The sequence below is a fragment of the Colias eurytheme genome, chromosome 26 (assembly GCF_061535395.1).
Source record: "Colias eurytheme isolate Ceu_HAF_F1 chromosome 26, ilColEury1 Martin Lab GWU primary, whole genome shotgun sequence".
In the NCBI taxonomy this organism is placed as follows: Eukaryota; Metazoa; Arthropoda; class Insecta; order Lepidoptera; family Pieridae; genus Colias; species Colias eurytheme.
In genome coordinates, this window is record NC_143005.1 from 2619090 (window position 1) to 2635805 (window position 16716).

Genomic DNA, 16716 nt, shown 5'->3' on the forward strand with positions numbered 1-16716 from the left:
AGCCATTGATTTCGAATATAAAAACTATATAATTTAGTTATATAAAAAATAACAAAAAAACTGAGATATGTCTCGTTTCTGTCGGGTCTGGGTCACAGATGACCGTTCTCGTTTGGTATGGAGATATTTTGATACCCGAGCCGGGGCGGACCACTAGTCATTTATATAAGTAGTATAACGTGGTTTAGCTGTTGTAAATGATTAAAATAGGAAGCATCTATGTTATACACACTAGCTGTGCCCCGCAGTTTTACTCGCATAGCTCCGCTCCAATAGGTCTTAGTATGATGATAAAAAGCAGCCAGTCTGGATAAATCTAACACTGAAATAATTTTCCAAATCGGATTGGTAGCCATATTGTCACAGTCTTATCCTACTAATACTAAATTATAAATGCGAAAGTTTGTGAGGATGTGTACGTGTGTGTTTGTTACTCTTTCACGCAAATACTACTGAACCGATTACAATGAAATTTAGCACACATATAGAGGGTAACTTGGATTAACACATAGGATAGGTTTTATCCCGGAAATCCCATGGGAACGGGAGATATGCGGGTTTTTCTTTGAAAACGCGGGCGAAGCTGCGGGCGGAAGCTAGTTTGACATAAAGGCAAAGTAGGAGAGAAGCTTTCTCATAAAATCAAATCGTATTGAGCTTTGTATTCGCTTCAGCTTATAAATCGCGGCAGGACTTCACAAAAGTGGAACTCTCAGTCCTACAAGATTGCTCCTGAAGAGCCATTAACCCCTGTTCACGAAAATGTGGAGCTTTTATTAACCCACCATTTTATTTTTACCTCCAACACGTATTTTGGGAACTCATTCTTTGGTCTAACGATTATCTTGTATGGAAATTGAGTTTATGGTAAGCAAAACCTTTGATTAGAATATTTTATATGAGATCCAATATTGATACAACTGTTACACAAAAATAAACACTAAATATAGATACATAAAGTTCATTTATATTTTGGTAAGTTTATTATTATATTCTATTTTTGACGACGCGGTTGGCGCAGTGGTAAAGTAACTGCCTACTGAGCCGACGGTCCCGGGTTCGATCCCCGGTCAGGGCAAATATTTGTGTGATGAACTCAATTATTTGTTCTTGGGTCTGGGTGTTATTATCTATATATGTATTTATAATATTATATTTATCGTCGCCTAGTACCCACAACACAAGCCTTAATTGAGCTTACTGTGGGACTAGGTCGATTTGTGTAATAATGTCCTATAATATTTATTTATTATTTATTTATTTCATTTCCAAGAAATTGATAGCTATTTTAGTTTAATAATTACACACAGTAAAATAATTTTCTTTGAGAATTTAACATCCTTTATGACAAGTTTCTTATGGAATATTAAACATCTTTTTCATTAGGATAGGTATTTTGTACTTACTTAATTCTTATAAGAAAAAGCCTCATTTTTATACTGTAGGATTATGTATTTGGTTTGCATTATAGAGATTTTACTCTAATTATAGAATTATTTGCTGAGAAGACAAAATGATTGCAGCGAAATAAAAAAAAAATAAAATTAGGCATATAAAAGCTCATATCTATACTAATATTATAAAGAGGAAAAGTTTGTATGTACATATGTATGTATGTATGTATGGTTTTCACGCATAAACTACTGGACCGATTTTGATGAAATTTGGCACAGATAATCTTTAGACCCTGAGAAAGAACATAGGCTACCTTTTATTGCGGAATATGTACCACGGGCGAAGCCGGGGCGGACCGCTAGTTATTAATAACTTAAATCACGTCTTGAATTATAAATACATGGGAACAAATATGTGGATGGTATTATGCATTAAAATCAAATAATAATAAGACACCGATAAAAAGCAAATATGTAATAATAAGTCATCGATTTCATTATAACCAAAAATAAATCAAAAGTTATCAAAAGGACTCTCAGAAATGTTTTCAAAATGGTCGTCTTCGTAATCATCTCTTTGATATTAATTAAGCACTGCTAATTATAACGCAGCCTTTTGAAGTATTCGCGAAATTCAAACAAAAATATCTGGAAGGCGATCAAAGTTTTTATGAAAATATCGAGCATTTTTATGAATAAATTGAGAGCGTCTTTAGTATCATTATGGAAGTTTTAATATAAAAGACTATTAGGGCTTTTTATTTTTTATAGATTCGTTACCTTTAGCAACATTTTAATATAAAGGGGTGACCAATTCAACGTGATAAAGAAATAAGTATTTTGAAGAAGTTTTCGCTTCTTAAGTCCTATTGAGTACTTCTTGCTTGGAAATATCTTATAGGTTCGCGTTATAAATATGTAAATGTTACGAAATATCTAAGTTTAATAGTAAAATTCTAAGTTATGAGTATTCACTACTATTGCTCTATATTATATTATACTAGCGGTCCGCCCCGGCTTCGCCCGTGGTACATATGAAAAATAGATGTTGGCCGATTCTCAGACTTACCCGATATGCACAGAAAATTTCATGAGAATCGGTCCACCCGTTTCGGAGGAGTATGCAGACTAACATTGTGACACGAGAATTTTATATATAAGAAGATTATACTCTATATCAATCTATATTCTATATTATACTCTATGACTTATTATTTTATAACCAAGAGGTTATACATATTTACGTTTTCTCTGCAAAAGAACCATTATCGTATACATTTATACTTCAACGAATATTATAAAAACAGAATTAACAAAATCGGTTCAGGCGTTCTCGAGTTTTGCGCTTAGGAACAAATTTTAGCATTTTTTTATATTTAGACATCACTCATAAATTTAGCGTTTTCTATTTAGACATATATTTAATATTATAGTCATGTTGTGAGGCTGATAATGGAAATGTTTCTAAGAATCTTTGTTTTAAAACTATATATATAAAAATGAAACCCGTTTCGCGTTGTCACGGCATCACACGTGGACCGATTTCGATAATTCTTTTTTTATTATATTCCTTGAAGTACGAGAATGGTTCTTATGTAGAGAAAACGTAAATATGTACCACCGGCGAAGCCGGGGCGGACCGCGAGTAGTCTATAATTCGCTATAATGTCACATATCATAAACTTAGACATTAAATATCATTTAATTTCAACTTTGTAGATAATTTAACAAACTAATTCATTAAATACAACTTGTATTTCAAACTTGGGAACTTGAAATCTTGTAATGTGTAATTAAAAAAGTTTTAGTCTTAGGTAAGATGCCTTACTCTTAAACTTGAAGTATTCTCGGAAAAATCAGTAATATAATTACTTTAAGTAAGAAATTTATAATGGAAATTGTTTTCATTTGTATAGAAAACTTTCGTTATTTAAGACGCGGATAGATTAATAATTATTTTTTTAAAACAATGTAATAAATAGTGTTCAGATGTTTTATCTATACCTGCAAATATTAAATATTTAAATATCATAAATTTGTTTTACTCAAGAGTTTATTCCGATCTGTAGCAACAGGGTAACAACTGTTAAAACTTTCAAACGCTCATACTCAAAAATCACCATTTTGCACTTAAGTGGTACGTATCAAATACCACAGATTTTATGTATGAAAAAGCGTGAGTGTCGAGCACACGTGCCAGAAGTGAAACTTCTTTGGCAAGATCAAAGCTACCAAAATTATTACCTTACGTGACGTGACGGTATTGCCATGACGCGACCTTGATATTTTACTACCTAAAGAAGTTTCACTTCATAAAAAACAATTTAAAGTAAATCAAAAGTTCTAAAAACATCTTAGTAAGAAAAATACAACATAAATATTAATTTGCGGCATCTTAATAAACAGATCTGTACATTGTATACCATTTCAAAGGAATAAATTCAAATGTATTCCCAGAAAAATTACCAGGATTGAATTTATAAGGCGAATTTCACGAATTTTATTTGGACCTTCAAGTTTCCCTCGTTAATGAAAAAAAGCGAAGTTTAAAAAATCCTTAGAAGCGTTGATGAATTACGTAATTAGATTAAAATAAGGATCTATTGCTTAAAAGAATTTTCCTCTTTACGACGCTATTCTTGGCGTTTGATGTACTAGGAACCTCGGAATAAGAAAGCAAGAATTAGTCGTTTTGGTTAAAGTATCAGCCGATTCTTGGACATGGGTTATAGTGCTGATGATAGTGCGACTTTTTTTATTATTATATTATTAATAACTAGCGGTCCGCCCCGGCTTCGCGAGTGGTACATAATATTTACGTTTTCTTTACATAAGAACCATCCTCGTACTTCAAGGAATATAATAATAAAAGAATTATCGAAATCGGTTCAGCCGTTCTCGAGTTATGCGCTTACCAACACATTTTGCGATTCATTTTTATATTAATAACTAGCGGTCCGCCCCGGCTTCGCCCGTGGTACATGTTTACGTTTTCTCTACATAAGAACCATCCTCGTACTTCAAGGAATATAATAAAAAAAGAATTATCGAAATCGGTTCAGCCGTTCTCGAGTTATGCGCTTACCAACACATTTTGCGATTCATTTTTATATATAAAAGAAGATATAATAATAATAAAAAAGTCGTCGTTTTGAATAAAGCATGAGTCGATTCCTTAGTCGATTCTGACGTTATAGTTACAGTTTAATTATTAGTAAGTAATTAAGCTCTATGGTAGAGTTTTCTTAAAGCTTCAAGTGTGATAGAGCTGGCTCTATTTATGTAGAGCTGGCGAATTTACATTTCGTTTGACGCTGAATAAGAGAAGTATTGAGTTTTTGTTTTTTTTTACTCATCATATTATGACTCTATACTATTAAGTAGTGGACTCGATGTTTCTATTTCAGAACTTTCCTTAATATATATAATAATAACAGAGATAAAAAGTTTCATAAAATCTGGTCCAACCGTTCAGACGCCAATCGTGTGTGTACACGAAAACATGGATGTACATAATATTATATTGAGGTATGTATTTTCTACTTGGAAACTTATAGAGCTCAGATCATATTCTAATCCATACTAATATTATAAATGCGAAAGTAACTCTGTCTGTCTGTCTGTTACTCAATCACGCCTAAACTACTGAACCAATTTTCACGAAATTTGATACGGAGATATTTTGATGCCCGAGAAAGGACATAGGATAGGTTTTATCCCGGAAATCCTACGGGAACGGGTTTTTCTTTGAAAACGCGGGCGAAGCCGCGGGCGGAAAGCTAGTTTCTTATAATATTAGTTATTAGTAGACTTTCATCAAGAAATAACAATACAACTTAAACTTATAAGAATCCATTAACTTTGATCTCAGTGGTGTTACTTATTTACTTTTTATAAAATACCAGGAAAACTATACTTAGAAATAACTAATTAAGTTATTTCACAGCTATAAAATAATCAACATTGTTTCAGGCCGAATAAATCTAGATAGTTAATAATACCACAGATTAAACATAGCTCTACTACACACATTTAAAAAATCAAAACAAAATCCAACCTTTTAGCAAACAATTACGCATTAATTGAATAATCCAATAGTTTGCACATCCACTTTAAAGCACGATTACAATTATTATTAAAAAGTTACCAAAACATTCATTTTATAAAACCTTTTTATCTATTCTGATAAAACTGGCCACTTTTATTGAAAAGAAAAAAATTCGAACGCCGAATTCGAATTTCAAATCGCGTCAATCAGTTGTCGATAGTATTTCGCGCGTTCGACGGACTGGCCGCACTCTCGCACTGAATCTACTCGAACGATAACCGGCCGATTACACTAGGGTTGTGCAGCGGATATCGATGTCGATAGAAATTAAATGCAATAATTTAATTAATGTTGACATTTTAGAGTTTCTTGAATTAATTTTCGTAATTGATTGTGTTGTTATGATAATTGTGTTTAATACAAAAATACGTTTCGTAAAAACTATCGTTTTCTCTCTATCTAAATATTTAATTCGTTATCATCTTAAACATAGATTTCTAATTTAAATTGTAAATAAGGCTTTTTTATCAAGTAATTTTATACAAATTTTATCATAATTACCATATCGTGAGAATACATTATCTAACAAGTCAATGACATTGAATGAATTAAGTGTCAATCGTGTTTGTTTATATTGTTATGATGATAATTTATGTGAATGACCGATCTTGTTAACTGACATGTCAAACACGTTTACATATTTAAATTATTCAGAGGTCATTCGTTATCTTAACTAGCGTTAATGAATTATCATGTGACGATTTATTATTTTTTATACGAGTTGTGGGTAAAAACTATTTAAACAAACTATTACAGATAAAAAAATTATGTATTATGTGGATTTTAATGTACAGTATTCAATTCAAATAGAAATTTGTCAATAATATTTTTAAATTTAAAAAATTGTAAAATGTAGTTATTTTTAAATAGCCTATTTAAAGACAGGAAGAAGTAAGGAAGTGTATTTATAACGCTCATTATTTTCATCCAATTTTCCGAATAATTACCGTTACATCCTACCCTTTTGTGAACCCTGACCCATTTCAATTAACGCAAATAGTATTACAAGTATAATTTACGTAAATTCAAAAGTTTATTAGCAAGTAATAAAAAAATAAATTCGCTTTATGAAGTAAGAGTTCAGATAAATAAAAAGCCGATATTAAGTTTTAATGGACGCTTTATATCTACTAACTTTTAAATGACTTTCAGAATCACTTTGACAGTCATTGAGAGGCTCTTCACAATTTTTCAGTTTAATATTTTAAAAGCTTGAACTTTTTCATATAATGTTATTCGTGATAACTTTGAATAAGATGTAAAAATGAATGTGCAGGAAACCAAGTTTATTTCTATTGTTAGCATATGAAAGCTATCTGTTAATATTTATTTTTAATGTCCAATTTTGCTGCCAATGAAATGTGAGTTGCTTGGGAAACTTTTCTCAAGAATTCTTTTTGTTGATATTTTCCGAACTTATATTTCTTTTAATTCCACAATGGATGAAGTTTTTTCTTCATTTAGGTTATCTATTAGATAGTATCTAATTCTATATTTTACTTCTTCAATACTATTTGATATTTTGATATACAATAATAAATATATCAAGATAAAATAAACCACAGATAACGTTGACAATAATATCGGCCAAGACGATATAATCCATGCAACATAAAGCAATCTTGACCTTACTTCTTGAGGTCGTAAATTTGACGATCCCGATATCTATCCCATGCGTTAATTTATTGGTCCGTTATAGAAATACTCAATCTCGAGAAATGGTCTCTATTTCTAGGAAATAGAGCTCTGGTTTAATCAAAGAAAAATATTATATAAGCGTGATATAATTCACGACACGCGGCCGTTTCATAAATAATATTGTGCGTGAAGTGTATTGTTTACTGGTCATAAAGCTGCTAAAGGTCACTTGTTTTATTCGTTAAATATTTGTCTGACTGTTTCCAAAATACGGCTTGTTTCATTTGATATTTTTAGAGTAAAGTTTAGTTCAGTGAACAAGAAATTGAGAAACTGACATGAAATCTAAATTAGAAAAGTAATAATAATAAATAGTGCCTGATTCATTAAGGTATAAAATTTTATTTTAATTATGGACGTGCACAGCAATATCGATAAAACGTTATGTCTCGTATATTTAATAATTCTCTTCAATCTCAATACGCTCTATCCATTCCCGTGAGACTTGCAACAAACGTTTCACACAAATTTCAACCTTATTCCACGGTATTAGGGTTTAAACTCGCTCAACGGTAGTGCCTAGATGACATAACTCAAATCGATGCGTGCTCTGACCAACAATCAATCACTATTGGTAAACTAAATGTCATTAGTTCCAACCTCTTCCATTTTGCGCTCCCATTTGTGTAAACATTTGTCAAATGAACGTGTTAGTAGCAGCCTTTCAATCGTCTAATGAACAATTTAGGAAATCTGTTTGTTTTGCTTGTTTGTCAAATGGGCAATGTTCGTTTATGTTAAAATTAAATAATCGATGTAATGTGAATGTTGAAAATAATGGAATATGATATGTAGTGGGAATAAAAATAAATAGTTTCAGAAGAGAAGAATTAAATATTAGTATAAATAGTAGAAAAATACGATTAAATTAAAGTATGTATTGTGGATTTAGAAACTAACTTAGCTCTTTATATACTCTACACTAAAGAAAATTGATTTAATATGATCTTATATTTCAGGTAACAAAAACATACCAAGGATATTGTTTACCAATAAGCATTTACATTGTCTTTTTGCCATTAGGTGCATATAATAAATACCACGATATAATAAATGTTAATATAGCTAAGTACATTATACATTACTTTTAGATATTAGACACAATAATGACAACATATCGACAAAAATGATCGATTCAGCACATCACTATGGAGGTTATCGACGTTACGCTTACTCATATAACAGCTAATGTATTTCAGCATGCAGTGCATTTCTATATTGTAACACTAATGACATAAAATCATGCATAGCGAATTTTTTTGTAATTTATTAAATTGATTATTCAAAATTTCGTGTTATATATTACACTTTACTTGTGGAATTTTGTTATTTTAAATTATTAAGAATATTTTAGAGAGGAACACAAAGGACGAATAAAATAATTTGTTTATAAATATTGTCAATAGTAAATTGATTTTATATTATCTTTCATAAATATTTTGTTGGTGAGAAAATAAGACTTAATTTTTGCGAATGTACAAAATGTACAAAATACTCCACAATTTTTGGAAAAATGAGTCTTTATAAATAGTTGCTTGATTAAACGAAGTATTATAATTATTTAATCGCAAGGGAAAATGTTCAGGAATCTAAATGATCCATTGCATGGTGGTATGAAAGTATTTTTTTTTTACGAAAAACAAACAAATAAACCATGTACGACGTATTTATCGAAATCGAACCTGAGACACGTGTAAGAACAACGCTCGTTATCTCATAAACGTATCGAATTACCTTCATAGAACTCAAGTACAACACCTACACTTGTTTTACGAATTTAAGCAAATATTTCCAAAGTTAAAACAAATATAATATGGAATATTGGGATTACAATAATCCCTTAATAATCCACTTTGTATTCCAAAATAATTTAACGAAAATTGTTATAGAAATAATAATATTGTAATTATATTATATGGGGACAGTTTAAATATAAATAATAAGGATATTGATGTAGGATTAAAAAAAATGTTAGATATTAGTAGTAAGACTAAATGTAAATTTATGTTGTGTACCTTGCCATACCTACCTGGTTTGACACAAGAACAAAATAGATTAATTTATAATATGAATTTAAAATTGTATAACCTAACAAATCATCATCGTGATGCATTTATTTACTTTGACATTAACTCATGTATTAAATCTTTTACTTTGACAAAGAATACAGTGTATCTGCCATATAGATATAAGCGTGAACTTGCTATGTTAATAGCATATAATATTAACCAGTCTGGTACATGTTCGGTATCAGACCATCGATCTACTATAATTTTATGTAGTAGTAATTTTATACATCAACCTAGATTAAGTGTAGACAGACAATCTAGCCCTAAGCTAGATTTAAACTAGTATATAAGACAACAGCTAAGCAGTGTTTTTCCATTGTGCATCAAAATATTCAAGGCTTGGCTAGCAAATTGTTAGAAATAGAATTGTTTCTGAATGATAACAATATTAAAATATTTTGTGTAACAGAACATTGGCTTAAACAATGTCAGTCGTTAGTAAATATTGAAAATTACAAATTAAAAAGTATATACTTTAGGACACAGGCTATTCACGGAGGTTCAGTTATTTTTGTACATGATAGTGTAAAATGTAAAGAACGAACTGACATTGTTAGTCTTTCTGTAGAACGGACCATTGAACTGTCCTGTGTGGAGCTGGAGCGTTATATTATTGTTTGCGTTTATAGACCCCCTTCCAGTGACTATAATATGTTTGAGACAGTCATGGAAGAAATATTAAAGCGTCTAAGCAGGAGTAAAAAAAAAGTTATAGTATGTGGTGATTTTAATATTGATTTACTTTTACAAACACAAACGGCTACACGAATTGTTAATTTGTTTCAGTCATTTAATCTATATAAACTTTTTAACGAACCCACACGAATTACACCTACTTCTGCAACTTGTATTGATAATATATACTGTGACTGCATCTGTTTAGAGAAAAATATTCTCAATACATTGACTTCGGATCACTGTGGCCAGAAAGTAGTTTTTGAATGGGATTGCATACCTACATTTAAAAGGATTAATGTTAGGCCTATAACTAAAAAAGGCATTAATAAATTTAGGAATAAAATTAATAAAAACCTGCCCGTACTAAATGATCAATCCTATCCTAATAGTCCTTGTGAAATGTTTAAAAATCTTTTTAATTTAGTACATAAAGAATTTGAAAAAATATTTAAAGTTAAATCTTTAAATATTACCAAGGATTTACCATTTAGTAAATGGGCGACAGCTAGTATACATAGGTGCAGGAACATTCTTTATGAATTATATGGTATGAAGCAATATAATAAAGACCCATCTTTTCTTAGTTATGTTAGAAATTACTCAAAAATTTTTAAAAAAGTTTGTTTCACTGCAAAGCGTTTGTATATCAAAGAAAAAATACGCGACTCTGATAATAAAGTTAAAACAGTTTGGTCAATTATTAATGGTGAAATGGGTAAAAGCAAATCAAGTAATACCATAAAACTTGTAAATAATGACAGGGTTATTGACAAAAGTGCTGATGTTGCGCTTGCTTTTGAAGAATTCTTCAGTAGTGTCCCTGCTACTATTACTAATAGTTTAAATTCGTCTTCAGCACTTGCAGAGACCTTTTTGAGGGACTATGTTGCGGAGTGCAGTACATTATTTGAATTACGACACGTAACTGCTAATGATATTGTTACTGCCTTTAGGACGCTTAATCTTAAAAATACTTGTGATCTTTGGGGAATGTCCGTAAATTTAGTTAATAATATAATAGAAAATATTGCGAAAAATTTAGCTTCCATATTTAATAAGTGTTGTGACTATGGTACATTTCCTAATTTACTAAAGCTTAGTAAAGTTATACCTTTATTTAAGAAGGGCGATCAAGAAGACTGTAACAATTATAGACCTATCTCTATTTTACCAACATTAAGTAAGGTATTCGAGAAGTTAATATTAAACCAATTGAGTAGTCATTTTGCAAATAATAATTTACTGCACACCAAACAGTTTGGTTTCACAAAGGGGCGCTCAACCACAGATGCTGGAGTTGCACTTCTAACACATATATATAAGGCATGGGAAAACTCAAAAAATGCTCTAGGGATATTTTGTGACCTCTCCAAGGCATTTGACTGCGTTGAACATTGTACTTTGTTAAGTAAACTTAATCACTATGGAATTAAAGGAAAAGCCCAGAACCTCATAGCGTCATACCTGCATGATAGGATACAGACTGTAGTTGTTAATGGAGAACGTTCTAGCGGTGCGTCAATTAACATTGGTGTTCCACAGGGGTCAATTTTAGGTCCCTTCTTGTTCTTGGTATATATCAATGATCTTCCCTATTATTTGCAGGATAGGTGTGAAATAGTTCTGTTTGCAGATGATACCTCATTAATTTTTAATGTGGATAGGCATGACCCAAATGTTGACGAAGTGAACAGTGCTCTTTTACACATATCTGAATGGTTTACTGCCAATAATTTATTATTAAATGCCAAAAAAACCACTTGTGTTGAATTTTTACTTCCTAATGTAAAAAAGTTGAACAGAGATATTACCTTGAACGGGGAGGTATTGCATCCTACTGAGTCTACTGTATTTCTAGGGTTAACATTGGACGAGAAACTACAGTGGGGAGCCCATGTCAACACCGCTGCAGGTAAGCTCAGTTCTGCTGCATATGCAGTCCGAAAAATAAGGCATCTCACCGATGAAGATACGGCCAGATTGGTTTATTTCAGCTACTTTCATAGCATTATGTCCTATGGAATTCTACTGTGGGGCAGGGCTGCAGATATAGAAACTATATTTATCTTACAGAAAAGAGCCATTCGCTCTATATATAATTTACGTGCTCGGGACTCACTAAGAGATCATTTTAAGAATACTGGTATCCTTACTGTACCATCACAGTATATATTTAATAATATTTTGCATGTACACAAAAGCTCTGACTTACACACAAGAGTAGGAGATAGACACGATTATGGCACAAGGAACAAGAATAGAATTGAAATGCCATTTTTCCGATTAGCTAAAGTTAAAAATTCATTTATGGGTCAAGGTATACGCTTATACAATAGAATTCCTCATAATATTAAAGAGTTTAGTAGTACTAAATTTAAAACTTACATAAAAAATGTACTAGTTCAGAGAGCGTACTACAGTATTCAGGAATATATGGACGATAAAGACCCATGGAGGGTTGTCGCGTAAAAACCACAGGACAGTTCTTTGGCATATTATGTAGTTAGGTAGATATAAGTTACATATTATGTAAATTTATTGACATTATTTAAAAGAGCAACTATGGAGTTTCTTGCCGATTCTTCTCCATAGATACTGCTTTCCGAATCGGTGGTAAATGTTAAAATACTATGTAATGACGATTCGAAAGTGCTACTAAATAGTAGTCTAATTGAATAAATGAATGTTTGAGTTTGAGTTTGAGTTTGAAAGAAAGTTTAAGTGTACATATGTTGTCTTCAACGCGCTAACTTCAGGAACTACAGAACCAATTTCAAAAATTTATTTGGCCGTTGGATATATACGTGATCCATGAGTACTATTCATATTTACCACAGGCGAAGCCAGGGCGGATCGCTAGTGTATGTATAATAATATAACCAAGGTAATGAATTCGTGATTTATAATTCAGACTACGATACACCTCGTTTGTGTGTTTGCCTTTTCAATCGTAATATTAAATTCAAAATAATATCCATCCCTACATTCATTATTTTAAAAGTTTTTCAATGTCTGATATTTTAAAGCGCTATATTAAATTGACTAAAATATATTAAACTAGCGGTCCGCCCCGGCTTCGCCCGTGGTACATATGAAAAATAGATGTTGGCCGATTCTCAGACTTACCCGATATGCACAGAAAATTTCATGAGAATCGGTCCACCCGTTTCGGAGGAGTATGCAGACTAATATTGTGACACGAGAATTTTATATATAAGACTAGCGGTCCGCCCCGGCTTCGCCCGTGGTACATATGAAAAATAGATGTTGGCCGATTCTCAGACTTACCCGATATGCACAGAAAATTTCATGAGAATCGGTCCACCCGTTTCGGAGGAGTATGCAGACTAACATTGTGACACGAGAATTTTATATTTAAGAAGAAGATATTTAAAACTTGCCCTATAGCGCGATATCACTCACCATGCGATGCATTATCCAGGATATTACTTGAAATTGAAGCGAAAATATGAAATTGCAATATTAAAATGGTATAACATACACGTAGGTACGTATAATATTAATATGCCATTTTAATTTTGTCGGTTTAATTTCCACTGTATTTTATTTATATAAAACCATGTCTGTTTTCTTCTCACTCGAATAGGAGACTAGGTATATACTTTGATATTTTTTCAATTGCTGATTATATAAATAATATAATCACTTTTGAATTAAATCATCCGTGTCGTCGTCGTTGTAGAGTTATCAAGAACAACATATTCAAATGTTAATTTAATTTTAAATAATTATTCTCCTTCCAAATGTAGTTACCTATTTGCAAAGTATATAATCTAAAAGAACACACATATTGAACAAGGAGGATCCCATATATTATTAAGAGCCTCTTAAATTCGACTCTACCGTAAAACTATTCTAAACTAACACTTGTTTGCCCATGAGAACAACTACATAAATGAAATAAATAAATGAAAACATTTGTTTAGATTGAGCTGAAGTTAAATACATGCACATGATGCTCTAAGCTACGTCATGTGTGTATATTATTTCAAAATTTCGGAGTTATTCCGTACACTGCGATTTTCATTCGTTCATTAGTTCATTCATTTTCTTACTTCACTGATCACTCATTCAAATTAACTAAGCTTTTCATTATAATACGATTTTTTATGTACTTAGATTCGAAATATTGCAAATTAATTTACATCTAGGTATATTGTAACATGTAGGTACGTTGCAATAATTATGCAACGTTGCATGAATTTGTTCCCACGACTTACAAACGCATCACGCCATAACGACATGATTACACGATTGTCGACTCTATTACAAGCTATTACGGTGTAATTTAGTTAGAAATTTGAATGAAATGACCACCGTTCAATTATGATTGATTAGAGTACAAATTATAGTTGCGGAAAAAAGTCTTAAAGAAAATGTAATTGGATTTGCAGTGACTGCTGGTTCGTTGTGACCATGAAGAATTATTGATATGTGAATGAATTGCACATTTAAAATGAACAATATTCTTATAATATTCATGATGCTTGATAAAAAATATTATGAGAATATCTTATATATAAAATTCTCGTGTCACAATGTTAGTCTGCATACTCCTCCGAAACGGGTGGACCGATTCTCATGAAATTTTCTGTGCATATCGGGTAAGTCTGAGAATCGGCCAACATCTATTTTTCATATGTACCACGGGCGAAGCCGGGGCGGACCGCTAGTAATTTATAGAATTGTAATCATCACTACCTTTTATTCAACAAAGTCCGCAACGTCTGTCTCTCAGTTCGCGATAAACTCACAAATTAATACTCCAAAATTTTCATTCCTGTTCAAGGAACATTAATTTATTTTAACGCTATACCCAAAATATAAATAACTTTAAACTAAAATAACTTTAATGGTTATCGGACAAAATTTTAACAGTTATCTTTTTAAATTTGAATTTATAATATCAGTGATTTGATTAAATTGAATTAATTAATATAAGGCTATTCGTAATTTTCGTTTCATAATTAATACGGTAAGCGAATTAAAAAATATTCAATGGAAACGTTGGTTTAAAATTAATATTAATCCCGCGAGAATAACATTCAGTTCCAATGACATTTATAAAATTATACAATACAGTTTTAATATCGATAAACCTTACATTAAATTATTATCCAAACTTATCTCGCATATTAAAATTATTTCATGAAATGATTAAATTTTAAACCGAGTTAATACATTTCATTAACATTATTTTAAATGTGATTAAATAACCATCCTATCAGAGCGTTTTCCTGTTAAAAATAACAAAGAAAAACTTTTTTATCAGATACAGAACAACTAACAAAACATAACAAGCGTATTTCAATAAAAAAGTAATAAACAAAATTGTACACAAGGAAATGATTCCGCATCATAGATTCTAACAACCCAAAAATACAGAAACAATGTTACAAAGTGACAAGTTAACAAAAAGCCTCTTAACTCACTCCATACTGGACAAAAATAGTGAATCAAATAAACAATGTTTTTCAAGTTAATATTTGAAGGGACTAGCGTGTACGTGACCCGAATGAGTTGGTTACTCCTGTTTGTCAATGGATTGATTTACCTTAACGTAAGCGATTTAGGATTTCCTGTGAGAATCAGCAATTTTTATACCTATCAGTATGTACATAGTATGTAAAAAAACTCGCAAATATCGCTCAGCCCCAATCCATACTAATATTATAAATGCGAAAGTAACTCTGTCTGTCTGTCTGTTACTCAATCACGCCTAAACTACTGAACCAATTTGCATGAAATTTGGTATGGAGATATTTTGATACCCGAGAAAGGACATAGGCTACCTTTTATTGCGAAATATGTACCACGGGCGAAGCCGGGGCGGGCCACTAGTATTATTATAAATGCAAAGGCAACTCTGTGTGTTTCCTAAGCCGTAAAATAAAGTACAATAATAGGTTGAGACCGGAGGAAAGACATGTTAAGATAATTTTTATACCATAATAATGGGAACTATGCAAGTATGCAGTATGCGGTTTTTCCTTTACTACGTGGGCCACGTGCCTCCTATTTCAGATTTTGTCTAGATAATGCGGTTTGCATTGCCCTTTTAACCTTAATGATTAGTGATCTTGTGAGATTCATCAATTTTTAAAATAAGTAGCAGAAGTCGTAGAATTATTTATAGTTAATATTTTAAAGGTGACCTATTTCATAGTGATAATACAAATAATGTAATATAATATCAAGCGTATTGTTTTCACCCTTTTCCACAGAGTAGTACATCTTCTTAGTATATATAAATCTCGTGTCACAATGTTTGTCCTCAATGGACTCCTAAACCACTTAACCGATTATAATAAAATTCGCACACCATGTGCAGTTCGATCCAACTTGAGAGATAGGATAGTTTAAACATGTAACATGTAGGTACCACGGGCGAAGCCGGGGCGGACCGCTAGTTATTCTAGGAAAATACTCAATAATTTAATTTACTTGTTTTAACATCAGCTAGTTATAAGGGGTGAAAGACCTATCTATTAATTTTCTAAAGATGTTTTATAATTTGTCTAAACTACAGATTAATTTTCTCAGTATTAATCATTTTTATCTGAACCAGGTCAGAGGTCTATTTTCAATTTTTATATATGTAGATATATTTTATCTTTATAACGGATTACGGTTCTTGTGAGACTCAGCCATTATTTTTATATTATTATAGTTTTGACTAAAAGAGGTCAATACTTTTTTCATAAAACGGTTTATATGTCCACAATTATATATTAGTTCAATTTCTAGA

At 31.3% G+C, this 16716-nt stretch overlaps 1 protein-coding gene and 1 long non-coding RNA gene across 8 annotated transcripts in view; one reads left to right on the forward strand and one right to left on the reverse strand.

The window, feature by feature from the left end:
* The window catches only part of LOC149897070 (uncharacterized), a 74919-nt gene extending 62275 nt beyond the window's left edge, over nucleotides 1-12644 (forward strand). The window contains exon 2 of the long non-coding RNA XR_016458258.1: nucleotides 10503-12644. This is a non-coding gene — a long non-coding RNA (uncharacterized LOC149897070). The remainder of the gene's footprint in view (nucleotides 1-10502) is intronic.
* brat (tripartite motif-containing protein brain tumor) overlaps nucleotides 1-16716 on the reverse strand; it is a 393821-nt gene that overhangs the window by 306939 nt on the left and 70166 nt on the right. Inside the window, exon 1 of one of the 7 annotated variants that reach the window (XM_090116980.1) lies at nucleotides 5452-5713. The exons of the other annotated variants lie outside the window; for them this stretch is intronic. The gene's annotated coding sequence lies outside the window, so the exon portion shown is untranslated. Of the gene's footprint in view, nucleotides 1-5451; nucleotides 5714-16716 lie in introns of those variants that run through there. 7 annotated transcript variants of the gene reach the window in all.